The sequence below is a fragment of the Erythrolamprus reginae genome, chromosome 9 (assembly GCF_031021105.1).
Source record: "Erythrolamprus reginae isolate rEryReg1 chromosome 9, rEryReg1.hap1, whole genome shotgun sequence".
Taxonomy (NCBI): Eukaryota; Metazoa; Chordata; class Lepidosauria; order Squamata; family Dipsadidae; genus Erythrolamprus; species Erythrolamprus reginae.
In genome coordinates this window covers 16,797,842-16,814,967 of record NC_091958.1, presented here as the reverse complement: position 1 = coordinate 16,814,967, position 17,126 = coordinate 16,797,842, and the positions used below count along the sequence as shown (strand labels likewise).

Here is a 17,126-nt window from a genome sequence, read left to right as displayed (position 1 = left end):
GGCCAGGAAGCTGGCATTGTCAATCAGGCCATCCCCTTCTACTTCTTACAACAGATTTCTGGCTGTATCCTTATTGATTGATTGATTGATTGATTGATTGATTTGATTTATATGGCGCCCCGTCCAGGGATTCATGGTGGCTTACAACATATAAAAAGAACAATACAATACAAATCTTAAATCCAATTAAAATAAAATCCACTTATCTAATCTAAAATCCCCATTATATTAAAAATCAATCATTCTCACTCAGCAACAACATACATATCATTTGTCGGCCAGATGGCCAGAGTCTAATGGCCCAGGCCTGGCAGCATAGATGAGTCTTCAGACTCTTGGGGAAGGCGAGGAGGGCGGAGGCAGTATGAATCTCCGAAGGGAGCTGATTCCAGAGGGCTGGGGCTCCCACAGAGAAGACTCTTCCTCTACGCCCCACCAAGCGACATTGCCTAGTTGACGGGACCTGGAGAAAGCCAACCCTGTGGGATTTAACCGGTCGCTGGGATTCATGCAGCATGATAGGTGCCCATAGTTTAAGATGCCCATAGTTTACTTAACCAGAGTTTATTCTCTTTGTCTGGATTCACACAGGATACATTTAAAGATGACCTAACTGTCGGGGTGAGGCTGTGCAAACTGAGCTGAAATATGGTTCGCTGTGTCAGAGGAATGTTGCAAGAGTTAATTTGCTGTGAAAGGTACCCCTTATAAGTTAATACCAGACCAGAAGGGATGGATAAATCAATCTATCCCCATCTGCTATATTTTTCTGTGTCAGCTTCTGTTCAAAGCACAGGAGGGGAGCCAGTTAAAACAAAGAAAGGGAACATCCTGTATCTTGTTCTTTTGGTCGACACCAAAGCAGTGTGAGGACATTCTTTCTGTCATGCCTGCGAACCGAAGGATTGAAAGATCATTAGAACAGAACCATGGTTTGCTGAAAATGAAGAGGGAGAATTTCATTTAGGAACAATCAGATACAGAGTAAGCCATTCCTGCTGCTTTAGGATCACAGCCCACGCGAACAAGTTCAAAGTGGAGCTCGGGGGTTCAGGTGGTTCTTTTTCAGTTGGGTAGAAGAATAATGCATAAATTGCTTTCCCACTACCATCCAAAAATCAATTTAAACAATGCAGTCCTCATTCCACTAGCTGCTGCTTTGGCTACTTTGTGGAGGGCCTCACCACAGCATGCCAATGAAAAAGCTAAAACAAAATTGCTCACCCCATTTTGAAAAGGCTATGCTTACAGCCCTATAGATAAGATAAATGGCTAGGTCTCCCCCCCCCCCCTCCATCCTTGCTAATCCTCCATGTAGGTGAACTGCAGGTGAAATCAATTAGATCAAATGATGAGTGGGAAATCTATTGTAAAGTGGCTCCACCTGTGGGGGTGGGAGGGAGAGGCGATGGCCAATCAAATTATAGCCTGTATTTCACACGTGATCTCAGTATTACAAACTATTGCAGCACTATTAAAATCTCTCTTAATTATAGCATGCTCACGATGATTCAAACTCTGGCAAGGTTAATATTCTGCAGATGTTTACTTGAGAACAGGAGCCACAAAAACCCCATTGGGAGCTCATGACTTGATTAAGGTTTGTTTGCTGGTTCTACTAACCATGCTTTCTCCAATATTAGTTAAATCTATATTTGAATGTATTACTGTAATTATTCAAGATCTAAAATGGACTAAAATATTGAATTTCAATTAAGTTTAACATGAAACAGTGTCTTCTGTTCAATCTCTCTCTTTCTACTCCTCTCTCTCTCTCCCTCCCTCCCTCTCCCTCTCCCTCCCTCTCTCTTTGACAAAGGAATAAAGTTAATAAGCACATTATCTTTTTACTTACATTAATTACTGCTATTCTCCTACTCTTGTCTTCAGTGTATTTTTGCATCATTTGCAATTAGTTGAAAAGGCCACTACAATTCATCTTTCTAAAGGCCAAAACATATTCTAGAATTAAGTTTCTAGAACCAAATTCAGTTCTAAAAGGGAATTGTGTGCTGAACATGGAGGCTAGCTGCTTATTTTTCTTTTCTTTTTTTAAAATTTTCTCTTTCTTTCTCTTTTTAAAAGACTTCACTATGCAGAAATACCATTTTTATTCTTCCCACATCATCCCAAAATTATGGCCTATGGATTGATTTTCTGCGACTTTCTGTCTAATTTCCAGGGCCATTGAACAAAGAAACACTTCATATCCTATCTCATGAAAGAAATAAAAATAGTGTCTTTATGTGCGTGCGCCTAATTATTGCTTAATGCTCAACATTCTACCATTCATAGAACAGAATGCTCCAGAGAATGCTTCTGTTTTGTATTCCCAAGGTTCATGCTATTCAAAAGTTAATCCACAAACAAGCCAGATTCATCTAGAACAAGCCAGATTCATCTACATTTTGCAAAGTGTAGTTGAATAGCTGCATAGCCTAAAATTTCTCAATTTTAATTTACAGTTCAGTTGATATCTATAATCCACATAACCAAGTATGCTATGGGATTCTCATTGTTAATAATGTAAGGTGTTCATGAGGCCAAAATTCTTGAGAAGCATTTTGTTCTATTTAGAGTACAAGTTACTCATTCAGCTCTTGTATTGTTCTATTTAAGAGCAAAGGTTAAACTAGCAATCACGCATTGCCGCCGGCGACTTACCAGCCGGCGCGGGGTTGCGGCGTGGGACCGGGGAAGGAGGCCGCCATGTTGGGGGCGGAGCCTGCGGCCCCTCGTCATCCCAGGGGGGCCGCAGTGACGAAGTTTGGTGGCGCGGGCCACCCATTGGCTGGGCGAGGGTGAGGCAGCCCTATAAAAGGGGCTGCCTCGTGGCGCAGTTACCCTCGCCCGGCAGTTTGGAGACAGCCCTGCTGCTCCCGGACTGCAGCGGAAGGCCCGAAATCGGCGAAGCGCGTGGGCGGCGAACGGAGGCTCGGGCCGACGGCCAGCTGGCGAAGGGAGCCCGACAAGCCTCTGAGGCCGACGCGATCGCCGAGGCAGCAATTCGGAGGCGGAGGCCGGCGGCGCCCGGCGGAGAGAGCGCGGCAAGGCCCGGAGGCCTAAGCGGTTGCGTGGGCGGCGTTAGGAGGCCCGGGCCGACAGCGACAGAGGCATCGGCTGTTTGTCGGGCCTCCTCTGGTTTGGAGGGGGGGTGGAATAATGGCGAGGGGCAGCAGGGCGAGAGCTGGGACCCGGCGGCGGGCAGCGGGGGGGGCAAGCCGGCGCTCAGGGCAACCCCCCCATTGAGCCACGCCGTACGGGGAGGAGAAGGGCCCCCAAGAGGGCTTGGGGGGAGGCCCCTGGGGCTGAGCAGGACAGCAGGCCAAGCGGGGAGGGCAGCTCCAGGGGGGAGGAGGTCACCAGGGGGGCGGGCCCCAAGGCGCCAGGGGGTGACCCCTAGGGCAGCAGGCCGCCGCCAGGGGAGGGCCCCATCCAGAGGGCCACGTGGCAACAGGAGGGAGTTTACTGATCCTGGGGAGGGGGGACCCAGCCCATTTGAAATGAGTGGGTCTGATGAGGGGTCCCCCATGGCTCGGGCAGTTGCGAATGAGGGTACAGGGGAGGAGTCAGTCTCTGTACCTTCACACCTTCTTTCTGCTTTACTTGAAAAATTGGATGAAGGGCCAAGGAAGAGGGGCCGATCCCGGCACGGGGACGCCGGGGGTGCCACGAGCGCGGAGGGAACCCGAAGCTCATCAGAATCTGAAGAAAGGTCTCAGAGGGTGCGCTCCGACCGGCGCGCCAAGAAAAGACGCAAGAGGAGTCGTGGAAGCAGGGCCGCTTCTGCCTCGGAGGAGGCTGATGACGACTCTTCACATTGGGGGTGAGTGCCCGGTGCCCGGGCATCGTTGGTCCCGGCCTCGGGGACCACGAGGCAGGGTACGGGCGGTAAAACGCAAGTCACATAAATCACATAGCACGTGGCGTTCGCGCACGGCGGCCCAGGTATGGGGGAGGGGCCGACAACACGGGGAGGACAAAGAAGGGCAGGAAAAGGAGGGACCCCTCAAGGGATAGCTCTGAGTCCACGACCACAGAGTCCACTGATACCTCCACTGTCGACAGCGACAACCCTTTTGCCCCTGGCCTCCCTGACACTCCGCTCAGCATGCACATGTCACAGGCCCTTAAGCGAAAGATTTGGCGCGGGGCCTATGTCGATATATTTAAGATTTTGTTGCCAAAAAAATCTAAGAAGGACAAGGACACGGAAGGTAAGAAGGGGGCTGTGGAGTCAAAGGACGTCAAGATGGATAAAGGAATTTTGTCATGGGCATACGCCTTTCTGGCGTATCATTCAGTGGTTGTCGAAGACGATGTTCACAAGACCCATGAGCTCATTCTATATATGAATATGATATTACGGGCTTACCAGGAGTTTGGTGGGGAGGCGTGGAAGCAATACGATGAGGATTTTAGGAGGTTTGCCGCACACAATAGGCACTGGCCGTGGGACATGCGGCACAACGATTTGTGGCTTCAAGCCACGCAGCAACCCGCCACCCCGGCTAGCGGGCGGACGCCTACAGGCCACCTGCTGTTGACCCAGGGAAAAGAGGCTACCCTCCCCCGCCCGGGGGCGGCCTCGGGGACCCAGGGCTCGGCGCAGCGGGGTGCGACGAGTTCGCCCTTTCGGATCCAGCCGTACTGTTACGAGTACGGCGCCAGAGGAGCCTGTGCCAGGCCAGCTTGTCGCTTTCGCCATGCCTGCTCGTTGTGTAATGGCAGACACCCGATATCAGCCTGCTATAGGGGCAGGGGGGGGAGGCGGCAACAAACCAGCGGTTGGCCTGGCTAAGGCCCAGGTGCCTGGAGCTCAGGGCAAAGGGGCCAACCCCCATTAAATTGGATAGGTTGAAAGACAGGCTTGGGGGTTTTCGCCCTAAGAAAGAGGCCGAGTTCTTGGTTACTGGTTTTTCGGAGGGATTTAGAATTCCGTACAGGGGGCCCAGGATTGCTTGCCTGGCTAAGAACCTTAGGTCAGTTTCCGGAATGGAACAGGTGGTTCGGGATAAAATTATGAAGGAGGTGCGGGAAGGCCGGGTGCTGGGCCCCTTTAAGGAGCCGCCCCTGCCCTCTCTGCAAGTATCCCCCCTGGGGGTGGTGCCCAAGCGTGTGGCGGGGGAGTTCCGGCTTATTCACCACCTGTCTTTTCCTCCGGGCAACTCAGTTAACGATCATATTCCTGATGACCTGTGTTCGGTGCGCTATACCTCCTTTGATACGGCGGTCTCGGTGGTTCGAGAGTGCGGTCCGGGGGCCCTGATGGGTAAGTGCGATATCAAGTCGGCCTTCCGGCTCTTGCCGATTCACCCCGAGGATTTCGACCTCTTAGGTTTTCAGTTTGAGGGAGGGTTCTTTGTTGATCGGGCCCTCCCGATGGGTTGTTCAGTTTCTTGTTCATTGTTCGAGAAGTTCAGTTCCTTCCTAGAATGGGCCCACGTGAGGAGTTCTGGGATTCGGTCAGTGGTCCATTACTTAGACGATTTTCTTTTCGCGGGGCCGGCGGGTTCCGACGAATGCCAGCGGGGAATGGCAGGTTTTCAGGGGTTATGCGGGGACCTCGGTGTGCCTCTGGCGCATGAGAAGACCGAGGGGCCCACCACTAGGCTTACATTCCTGGGCATTGAGGTGGACTCGGTTGCCCAGACCTGCCGGCTTCCGGAGGACAAACTAGCGAAGCTGCGGGACACAGTTGGGGTTATTAGGGCCGCCAGAAGGGTGACCCTTAGGCAGGTACAGGAACTGGCGGGTATGTTGAACTTCGCTTGTAGGGTAATAGCGCCAGGTAGGGCGTTTATGTTTAGGCTGTACCAGGCAACGGCCGGCCTCTCCAAACCTCACCATAGAATCCGCTTGACAGCTAGCGTGAGGAAGGACCTGGGGGTGTGGCAGGAATTTTTGCAGAGGTATAATGGGGTCTCCTTCTGGAGACAGGACATGCTGTTGAAAGGCGACTTCCAAGTGAAATCCGATGCAGCCGGAGCAGTTGGTTTTGGGGTGGTTTGGAAGGATAGGTGGTTCAGGGCAGACTGGCCTCAAGAGTGGCAGGGCACCGCAGTGTGCAGAGACTTGACGTTCTTGGAGCTGTTTCCAATTGTCGTGGCTATCGAGCTATGGTCCCCTAGCTTCACCGATAGGACAATACATTTTTGGTGCGACAACATGGCGGTTGTACATGTTGTCAACACACTTTCTTCCAAGAACGAGAGAGTGATGGGTTTGGTGCGCCACATGGTGGTTAGGTGCTTGGCCCGGAACATGCTTTTCCGGGCACACCATGTCCCGGGGATCAGGAATGGGGTAGCAGACGCTTTGTCCAGGGGGCAGTTGGCTAGGTTCCGGCTGCTTGCCCCACAGGCCGCGGAACAACCGGAGGCACCCCCCCCGCTCCTGTGGCAGATTGGAGGGCCGACGTGAACAGGGCAATCGACCTGTCCATAGCAGCAAGCACCAGGAGGTCCTACCAGCGGGCAGGTAGGGAATTTTGGGTTTTTCGTCACGATAAGCGGTACGACCAGCTTTGGCCGGCCCCGGTGGAGCACTTGTTGGAGTTCTGTTCCCTTAGTAAACGCCGGGGGTTGTCAGCCCGCACAATTAGAGGCAAACTGGCCGGCCTGGCTTTCATAGCCAAGTCCAGGGGTTTCTTGGATAACACAGGCGACTTCAGGATTAAAAAGGTACTGGAGGGGTGGGTCAGGGAGAGGGGCCCGCCCCGGGGTGATAGGAGACGCCCCCTCAAGTTGGCCCATTTACGGGTTTTGGGTGATTTGTGGGACAAGCTGTGTCGCTCCCAGTATGAGGCAGCCCTTTACCGCGCGGTTGCGGTTACGTTGTTTTTTGGTGCGTTTCGGATAAGCGAGGTCTTGGCGGCATCCAAGTTCGATCACTCTGGCCGCGCCTTTACAGCTAGGGACATTCGATTCCGGCGGGGCTCAGTCTTCCTTCGTCTGCGCTGCTCCAAAACAGATCAGAGGGGCCGGGGCGTGACGGTCCAGCTTTCCAAGACCAGCCAGAGGAAGGTGTGCCCGGTGGGGGCAATATCATCATATTGGGGCATCCGGGGAAGCTACCCCGGCCCGCTTTTCTGCCACGCTTCCGGGGACCCTCTCACTAGGTACCAGTTCTGGGCTGTGGCAACCAAGGCCCTGGCCCAGATGGGCCTGGACCCCAGGCGTTACGGGACGCATTCTTTCAGGATTGGCGCAGCCTCTTTTGCAGCCGCAGTTGGTTTCAGCACGCCAGACATACGCGCGGTGGGCCGTTGGCGTTCTACGGCTTTCCGGGCCTACATCCGTCCTTAGGTGAGTAGGGGCGGGACAGGGCGCGGCCCAGGTGGCCGATTCTAATGCTACTTTGTTTTGTCTTTCCCCCCCCCCCTTTTTAGATGACGTGCAAGGGGCCTGTAGAGTCCTGATCTGTGGCCACAGCATGGTATACTGGGCCGAGCGGCGGGCCCAGGAGACAACGCCAGGCACGCAGTTGCAGCTGGACCGGCATGTTAGGGTGCAGTGGCTGGGTCGTAGAGGCCTACGTTGGTTGGAGTTACTTCCCTTGCTGTTCAATAGTGGGAAGGTGCAGGGGGTGCCGGGATGGTTGGTCTTGCATGTGGGAGGCAATGACCTGGGAGCTATTACGGGCGTTGACTTGCTGTGGCATATTTGGGATGGATTGCAGGTTATTTGGAAGCGGTGGCCGGACACCCGCATCCTCTGGTCCAACATTTTGCCCCGTAGGGTTTGGAGACATGCTAGAAATCCCAGGGCTGTCGACGGGGCTAGGAAGAGGGTCAATCGAGCAGTCAGGAAATGGTTACTCCGGGAAGGGGGTGGGGTGATAGACCACCCCGACATTAGGGCATCCCTCAGGGACTTATACAGGCAGGACGGAGTTCATCTGTCAGAAAGGGGTAATGACAAATTTCTAGCGGACCTGCAGAGGTGCCTGCACATTCATGTGCAGGGGGGGGGAGCAGGGGGAATAAATTAAAAATTTCACCCCCTGCTGTGGCCGATAGGGGGCGGAAATGGGCGTAAGCAGCAACGGTGATCTCCTTTAGGGGCACCTCTACTGAGGTGAAGGGGGGATCTTCCTCTCGGATCACAGGGCTCGACCGGCCTGGGTTCGTTGAGGGGGGTTTCTCCTGTGGCTTGCTGCATGGATATTATCAGTGACCAGTGGCGAGCCATCCCACACGCCAAGGGGGCGTAGCCAGGGGCAGGGCGCAGGTGTAATTTTACCATGACCCTGCACCCAGGCATGGAGCTTTCGCCCAGTGTTGCTCAGTTGAGTTTGTGTTGAAGTTAACTCCGCCCCCATTTGAGTTTATGCACCACTGCAGGTCACGTGGGCTTATTTGGTTAATTAAGTTAATTAAGTTGAGTTAATAAAAGTGACCCTATTTATACCCATTACTGTTGTCCGACTGTTACTCCGCCTGCGCCGCAATGCCGCCGGCGACTTACCAGCCGGCGCGGGGTTGCGGCGTGGGACCGGGGAAGGAGGCCGCCATGTTGGGGGCGGAGCCTGCGGCCCCTCGTCATCCCAGGGGGCCGCAGTGACGAAGTTTGGTGGCGCGGGCCACCCATTGGCTGGGCGAGGGTGAGGCAGCCCTATAAAAGGGGCTGCCTCGTGGCGCAGTTACCCTCGCCCGGCAGTTTGGAGACACCCGCCCACCCTCCCTCTGCTACAGGGTACATATGATGGGTCGCCCACGGTGGGGCCGAGCAGGAATTTTTTGCAACCACAGCAAATTGGCCCAGCTCTGGTTGTTTTTTCGCCTGCTCTACTCTGTACGTTGGAGTTGTGGTTAGGGGGTGGTCTCACCGACTAGTGCCCCCCCCCCCCTCAAGGTCACTGGGGGGGGGGGTTGGCCGATAGGGGGCGGAAATGGGCGTAAGCAGCAACGGTGATCTCCTTTAGGGGCACCTCTACTGAGGTGAAGGGGGGATCTTCCTCTCGGATCACAGGGCTCGACCGGCCTGGGTTCGTTGAGGGGGGTTTCTCCTGTGGCTTGCTGCATGGATATTATCAGTGACCAGTGGCGAGCCATCCCACACGCCAAGGGGGCGTAGCCAGGGGCAGGGCGCAGGTGTAATTTTACCATGACCCTGCACCCAGGCATGGAGCTTTCGCCCAGTGTTGCTCAGTTGAGTTTGTGTTGAAGTTAACTCCGCCCCCATTTGAGTTTATGCACCACTGCAGGTCACGTGGGCTTATTTGGTTAATTAAGTTAATTAAGTTGAGTTAATAAAAGTGACCCTATTTATACCCATTACTGTTGTCCGACTGTTACTCCGCCTGCGCCGCAATCATCTATATGTTTGACATGATCTGTCTGTATGATTCAGAGGTTTCTTTAGATATTAACCCTTTTACTAGTTAGCTATCTTTGGGGTAAGTCAATCATTGTACTTTTGTGCACAAGATGTTATTTTTTATACCAGAGGCTAGTTTAGCATGCTCACATATATGAAAAACTCAAATTGAAGAAATATCGTATTTTTCGGAGTATAAGGAGCACTTTTTTCCTCCCTAAAAGATGCTGATAATTTGGGTATGTAGCTTTTATTTTTCAACCCTAACTAGCTGCTAATGATCTTCCCAGCTCTTACCTTGCAGACTCTTTCATTGTTTCTTTCTGCCAAGAATGTTTTCCAAGCCCTAAGTCTTTGCAGGATTTTTTTTTCCATTGCTCTACTTGCTCCAAATGTTTCTTTCCAGGTGCTAATGATGTTCCCAGCTCTTACCAGCTTGCAAGCTCTTTCATTCTTAGTCTCTGAGAGGAATGTTTTGCAAACCCTAAGTCTTTGCAGGCTTTTTTTTCATTGCTTTACTTGCTCTGAATGTTTCTTTCCAGGTGCTAATGATGTCCCCAGCTCTTACTGGCTTGCAAGCTCTTTTATGGTTACTCTCTTAGAATAAGGGGTTTTTTAAAGCCCTAACCAGGGGATAAAATAATGTGCTGAAGCTGACCAGACTAAGGATGCTAGCCAGATGAATACCTGGTAAGCAGATTCTTTTCCCTATTTTCCTCCCCAAAAACTTATACTCCAGTGCGTCTTATACTCCAAAAAATATGGTATTTGATTTGGAACTTACACCTATATACATGCAAATATAAGAAATTGAATTTTCCATCAACATCTTTCTATTGCTACTTTAGTATCAATCAGAAGTGATCTTTAGTGTTCCGAAGCTTACTGAAATGTAATGTTTAAATAGTCGTAATAAAATTTCTGATATGCTTTCTTCTTAAGTACATTATTTCTCTCCCTCTGATTCATCTTAAAATACTTATGAGAATGTTACATTAATAGTTCCTAATTAGAATTCTTTTTCCCCTTTTCTCGCACACAAAAATCCTCATCAAAGCAGACACTTTGCAGATGGACACACCTATTTCTCCCCACTTTTAATACAGCAAGCTGTCACAATAAATTTGTTAAGATATGAATACATTATGCTAATAGAAATGAGTAGGCAGGTGCAAGATTTTTTTTTTAAAAAAATCAGTTCCTCATAATTTCTTTTCCATATAAACCCTTTAAAAATTATCTTCACAGCTTCTCACACTATTTATTTAGGTCTCTGGGTGCACTTTCACTCTATGTATTCAGGTTGCAGTATGTTTGACTTCCCGAATGCTCAGCAATAGTGGACTATGGATTTCTGGAATTTCAAATTGTGATCTGCCAGCAGCCAGCAGAGTTGGCAGCAGAATCCGACTCCGAGGAGGTTGGGGAGGAACATGGGCCAATCCTGGAGTCTGGGAAAGGCTCTGATGACTGCTCTGCATTGGAGGCAGAGACGGGGCCAGGGCAGTGGGTGGGTGGGTGGGTGGGTGGGTGGGTTTGGATGGATGGATGGATGGATGGATAGATAGATAGATAGATAAGGTAGGTAGATAGGTAGATAGGTAGATAGGTAGATAGGTAGATAGGTAGAAAGGTAGATAGGTAGATAGGTAGATAGGTAGATAGACAGACAGACAGACAGACAGACAGACAGACAGACAGACAGACAGACAGACAGACAGACAGACAGATAGATAGTAAAAGGCCACTAGGTTAGTTTGTGGGAACAAACTATGCTACTTGGATAATAGACTTTCAGATGATGAATGATGTCTTTAGACACAACATGTCTGGCAGGGTTTAGTGCTGCATTTGGATGGAATTTCTCCTGCAGAAGAAGATGGGGAATAAAACCTATTAGAGTATTATCACCCTGATGGCAATAATTTGTTTCTTTATGCCTTAGTATCCAGTACCATTATAATGAACGGGAAGGTTTCTATCTTTGTCACCGAAGAACCATTCCTAATTTAAAACATAGCAAAAGGGTTGCAAATATTACAGTAAATGATGTAGAACAATAAAAGTTTAAATGAAATTTGGGTTACATACCAAGTATTCTCATGTATTTTAAAGATATCTTTACAAATCATGCAAAACATGTTTTATTTAATTTTGATACATTGGATTCATACAACATTCCCATACGCATTCCATAGTTTACAAACCATACACTTTTAATTCAATAATAAGCCAAGCAAGAAACAAACCACATTGTACTTTATCATTGTGTTAGCCCTATCAATTCTTGACTAAACTCAGTTAAGTTGCAAAGTTATTTTGCTTGAATTCTATCCAAGTTGGGGGGAGGTTGGAGGGGTAACGTCAACGTTGACATTTAAATGCTTTCCATGTTTTTGGACCCTTATTTATTTGCCTTAATTTAGTTCTCATTTAATAGGGGTGACAATATAAATACAACAAACAAGTAAATAAGCAAACAAACAAATAAACATAATTATCATAAAATATTCTGTAGTTATAAACATTTCTTGAGGTAATTTAGTTAATTGTGGCTTCAAGCAACCTTCAACCAAGCCAAGGTTGAAGTGTACAATAGGATGTTATTAATATGCATTGGATTCTTCCTGATAATGCCAATATTTCATCAGCATTCAGAACAAAGTGGAAATGGAATTTTGTTTATGATTCACAACTTTCAGTGAACACAGTTAACAACTCCATATAGGAATTGATGGAGAGAACTGTACAACTTTTTGTGTCAGAGTATTTAATAATGTTGTTTAAGAAATAATTTTACTGGGGGAAGACAATATAATGAACAATTGAGAGTGGCTTTCAATTTGTTCCCCCTCTTTTTTTATTAACTGTGAATAATACAAAACAAGAAAAATGACAATGTGCCTACTTGTTTCCAAATGACAATATTTCCTTAAGAGACAACCTAATTAATAGGTTTTATAGGGGGTGTGAATATTCGATCCATAGGATGAATTGCCCTTCAATTCCACCAATTATCAAATTGGTTTTCTGAACTGCACTATTCCAATGGAAATGGACCCTTCTAAATATGTTTCATTCATATATATTATCCTACATTTTAGCAAATTAATTTAAGCCAAATTGGGCTAGCCTGATAAGGTTATCCAACCTGAAATTTTATGGTATCCAAATCCAATTAAAAATAAAAATAATCAATACTCAGTTACCTAAATGAATAGGGTAGGGCAGGGGTGTCAAACTAACGTCATCGCAATGTCGTCATATGATGTATTGTGACATTTCCCCCCTCCGCTAAACTATGCATGGCCATGGCTAGCGCATAATGCATCCAGCCCGCAGGCCATGAGCTTGACATAGAGCATATCCACCTTAGTCAGGATTTTGTTTAATACAATAAACTTTCCTTTATAATTTGAGCAAGTTATTTCCGAGGAAAAGCACTAACCATGAGCCAACATCAGACAACGTGTAAGAAACAATTTTGTTTTTGTTAGTTTTTATCTTTTACAACTTTTAAATCTATGTTTAACCATAACCTTTAAAATTAACAAATGTTAAAATTTTTAAGCATATCGAAATAGGCTGCCAAAAATTCAGATGCACAGCCAAAAAAAATCCCTAAATGTTGGCAGCACTGTTTTTTAACAATACACAAGCAACGAATAACTTGTTGCAATTGGTCTCTAATGTTTATTGTTCTTATAACTTAGGTTTTAAAAAGAACAATAGTAAACTAGGGATGTAGCCAGTGATGGGCTCCTAGGGTACAGTCAGGTACGCAGAACCGGTAGAAAAAAATTGGTCAGGTATGCAGAACTGCTAGGAAAAAAATGATATTTTTTCTTTTTTTCCCTTCTGGGCTCTGGCATGTTTTTCCTATGGAGTTGAATGTATATAATTTTAGGAGAGCTGTGCATGTGTGTGTGCGCATGTGTGTGTGTATTTAGTTAGTTAGTTAGTTAGTTAGTTAGTTAGTTAGTCCAATACACAATGAGAGTTTTAGTGGGTATATACCATATGTACACACATGGTAAAATACACGATGAAGGTTGTAGAGGAGATACTCATAGTAAAATATATCTAAGAAATAATAGAAATAATAGAAAAGAAGATATAGTAATAGAACATATCAATTAAAGAATAGAAGAAGAGATATAGGAATAGAAGAAAGGTATAGGAGAGCAATAGGACAGCGGGCGGAAGGCACTCTAGTGCACTTGTACTCGCCCCTTACTGACCTCTTAGGAATCTGAATAGGTCAACCGTAGATAATCCAAGGGTAAAGTGATGGGGGTTTGGGGATGACACTATGGAGTCCAGTAATGAGTTCCACGCTTTGACAACTCAGTTACTGAAGTCATATTTTTTAGTCAAGTTTGGAGCGGTTAATATTAAGTTTAAATCTGTTGTGTGCTCTTGTGTTGTTGTGGTTGAAGCTGAAGTAGTCGCCGACAGGCAGGATGTTGCAGCATATGATCTTGTGGGCAATACTCAGATCTTGTTTAAGGCATCTTAGTTCTAGGCTTTTTAGGCCCAGGATTGAAAGTCTAGTCTCGTAGGGTATTCTATTTTGAGTGGAGGAATGAAGGGCTCTTCTGGTGAAGTATCTTTGGACATTTTCAAGGGTGTTAATGTCTGAGATGCGATATGGGTTCCAAACAGATGAGCTGTATTCAAGGATGGGTCCGGCAAAAGTTTTGTAAGCTCTTGTAAGTAGTGTGAGATTGCCAGAGCAGAAGCTACGTAGGATTAGGTTTACAACTCTTGAAGCCTTCTTGGCTATGTTGTTGCAGTGGGCTTTGGCACTTAAATCTTTTGTTATTAATATACCAAGGTCTTTAACCGAGTTGGGATTATCTGTGATAATTTGATTATTCAGTTCGTATTTGAAGTTCAGATTCTTATTCCCAATGTGTAGGACAAGCATTTGCTCTGTATATGGCACACACATGGCATATACATAGAATTAAATAGTATATTTTGGACAGTAACAGTAAGGAAAATTGTATCTCTTTCAGGTGAGGAGAGGCCAGGCACCCTAACCCAGGGGTGAACTACTGCACCCCCACAGTGTGGTAGTAAAAATTTTGGTAGCCCATCACTGGATGTAGCCCTTAGCTTATTACTTTTGCAAAACTACCAGTCTCTCCACTAGACTATCTATTCTGAATCCAAACTACACCACGTAGAAGGAGTATCTATGCCCTTCTCTCTTCTCCCCTCCACACAGATATATATAGCATCCTATTTCACAAAAAATCAGAGTCACCCTATACTCCATAAATTTTTATGTAAAATAAATAAAATTCACGGATACTGATCATTAGGTCAATGAGAGCTTAATTTTCCACCTGTTATTTTATTTCATATCTTCCTTCTTCCATCTGTGATACTCTATGAAATTTGTGGAACAAAATCACCAGCTCCACTAATGGATTTTCTCAGTTGTTTTTCCTTTGACAGGTAAGGTATTAGTAAAAGTAAAAATACTGTTATGTATCATATTTTAATACAATATTTATTAATGTCTCCTGCCACATGAGCCCCAGTGACCGGTCAGCCTTCTCTAGGACCTGTCAACTAGACAGTGTTGCTTGGCAGGGCCTAGAAGAAGAGCCTTCTCTGTGGTGGCTCCAGTCCTCTGGAATCAGCTCCCCCCAGAGATTCGTACTGCCCCCACCTTCCTTGCCTTCTGTAAGAACCTGAAAACCCATCTCTGATGCCAGGGTCGGGGTCATTAGACCCTAGTTTCTGGCCAACGAGTGCGATGTATTCTGGTTGTTGAATACGAATGATTGATTTTTAATGTTGCAGGAGTTTTTAGAGTAGTTAATTATATTAATTGAATTTTAGATTTTGATATTGTATACTGTTTTTTTATTATGTTGTGAGTCCTCGGAGAGGGGCAGCATTCAAATCAAATCAAATCAAATCAAATCAAATCAAATCAAATCAAATCAAATCAAATCATATCAAATCATATCAAATCAAATCAAATCAAATCAAATCAAATCAAATCAAATCAAATCAAATCAAATCAAATCAAATCAAATCAAATCAAATCAAATCAAATCAAATCAAATCTACTTATTTATATAAGCATACTGAAAAGCAGAGTTATCACCCTGCCAATTAAAATGCGTTTAGTCAAGGCTATGGTTTTCCCAGTTGCAATGTATGGCTGTGAAAGTTGAAAGGCTGAGCGCCAAAGAATTGAGGCCTTTGAACTCTGGTGCTGGAGAAGACTTCTGCGAATCCCTTGGATTGCAAGATGAACAAACCCGTCAGTCCTAGAGGAGATCAACCCAGACTGCTCCTTAGAAGGCCAGATCGTGAAGATGAAACTCAAAGTAGGCCACCAAATGAGAAGGAAGGACTCACTGGAGAAGAACCTAATGCTGGGACAGATTGAGGGCAAAAGAAGAAGGGGACAGCAGAGAATTAGGTGGTTGGATGGAGTTGGCATGAGCTTAAATGGTCTCCAGAGGATGGTAGAGACAGGAAGGCCTGGAGGGAAGGCCCATGGGGTCACAATGGGTTGGACACAACTTTTCAACTAACAACGACAACAATGTTAATATTGTTTAGATAGACAAACAATCCTCAACTTCTTAAAAGACACTTTTATCACAAAATGTATATTCCAACTGTATATGGAAGAAGAAAGCAAAAAATTACATGACAATAGGAGCCACAGGAACTGCTCTTCCAGAAATTTGTATGGCTGCCATCCAGATTTCATTGTAGAAATTGGTCTTGGTGACCATGAAAACAAGTTAGCTGTGAACTCCCATTTTATTTGGATTGATTGATGTGATTTATTTTGGGTTTGCTTAGGAATTTTGCCCTTCTGGTGGGTTGCATGTTCTATATGTTGGAGTTCTAATTGTAAGCCACCCAGAATTTGGGCAGTTTATAAAATAAAATAATAACAACAATAATAAAAAAAATCCAGCAGGTTAGATGGCCACTTGGATTTATTTTGATCAGCTGTCATACTACTTCAGCTATTATTTGCTTAACTAAGTTTCCCACGGGGTGCATGGGGTTCTCAGGGAGGGGTAGCACCTCTAATGCAGGAGCATGTCATGTCCTTTAATGGCAGCTCATTTTATAGCAACGTTTAGGGCAGCTCATTCACCTTTGGTCCCCACCTGTCACTCAGCTCCCACTTGTGACTCCTAGTAGCTGTAGCATGTGCAGCAGCCATACCCCGGGCAACAGCTTTGAGAGGCTGGCCAAACCAGGCTGAGAGTGGCCAATAGGTTATTGTCCTTCAGAGAGATAGGAACTTGTCTATTCCAAGCATGTGAGGACAGATTCTGGTGTGGACTGAGCAGATGAAACCTACGAGAATAGGTCAACGGTCATGAAGGCGGTTTCTGCAAGTGATGTGGTATGCAAGACATGAAAGACGCCCTGATCAACCACTAGGAGAAGGGAAACTCGGACTGCAAACCTCCACTGTCTTGTGGCTACATCCATAATTGGAAAAGGCTTCAGGAGTAAAACCTAAGACCAAATCTGTTGTGGTTAGCTCTGGTCCAGCTCCTGCCCCAAGGACTGTGGATGTGGGGGAGACATCCACTTTCTGCAGGCCTGTTTTGCCCCCGGTGGAATCTGCTGATGAAGGCTCCTCTGACCAAGAAGACATGAGTGACAGGGAGGAGGAGAGTGTGGCAGACAGCTCAGAAGGAGATCAATTATCTAGCTCCTCCTTGGATTCAGAACAAGAGTTAATGATACAGCCACGCATGCGGAGAGCGATGCATAGGCAACAACAACTGAGAGATTATTATCAAA

At 46.7% G+C, this 17,126-nt stretch overlaps 1 long non-coding RNA gene across 1 annotated transcript in view; it reads left to right on the top strand.

Moving 5' to 3' along the window:
* Window positions 1-1,525: 1,525 nt before the first annotated feature.
* The window catches only part of LOC139172524 (uncharacterized), a 535,209-nt gene continuing 519,608 nt past the window's right edge, over window positions 1,526-17,126 (top strand). Inside the window, exon 1 of the long non-coding RNA XR_011559883.1 lies at window positions 1,526-1,600. This is a non-coding gene — a long non-coding RNA (uncharacterized lncRNA). The remainder of the gene's footprint in view (window positions 1,601-17,126) is intronic.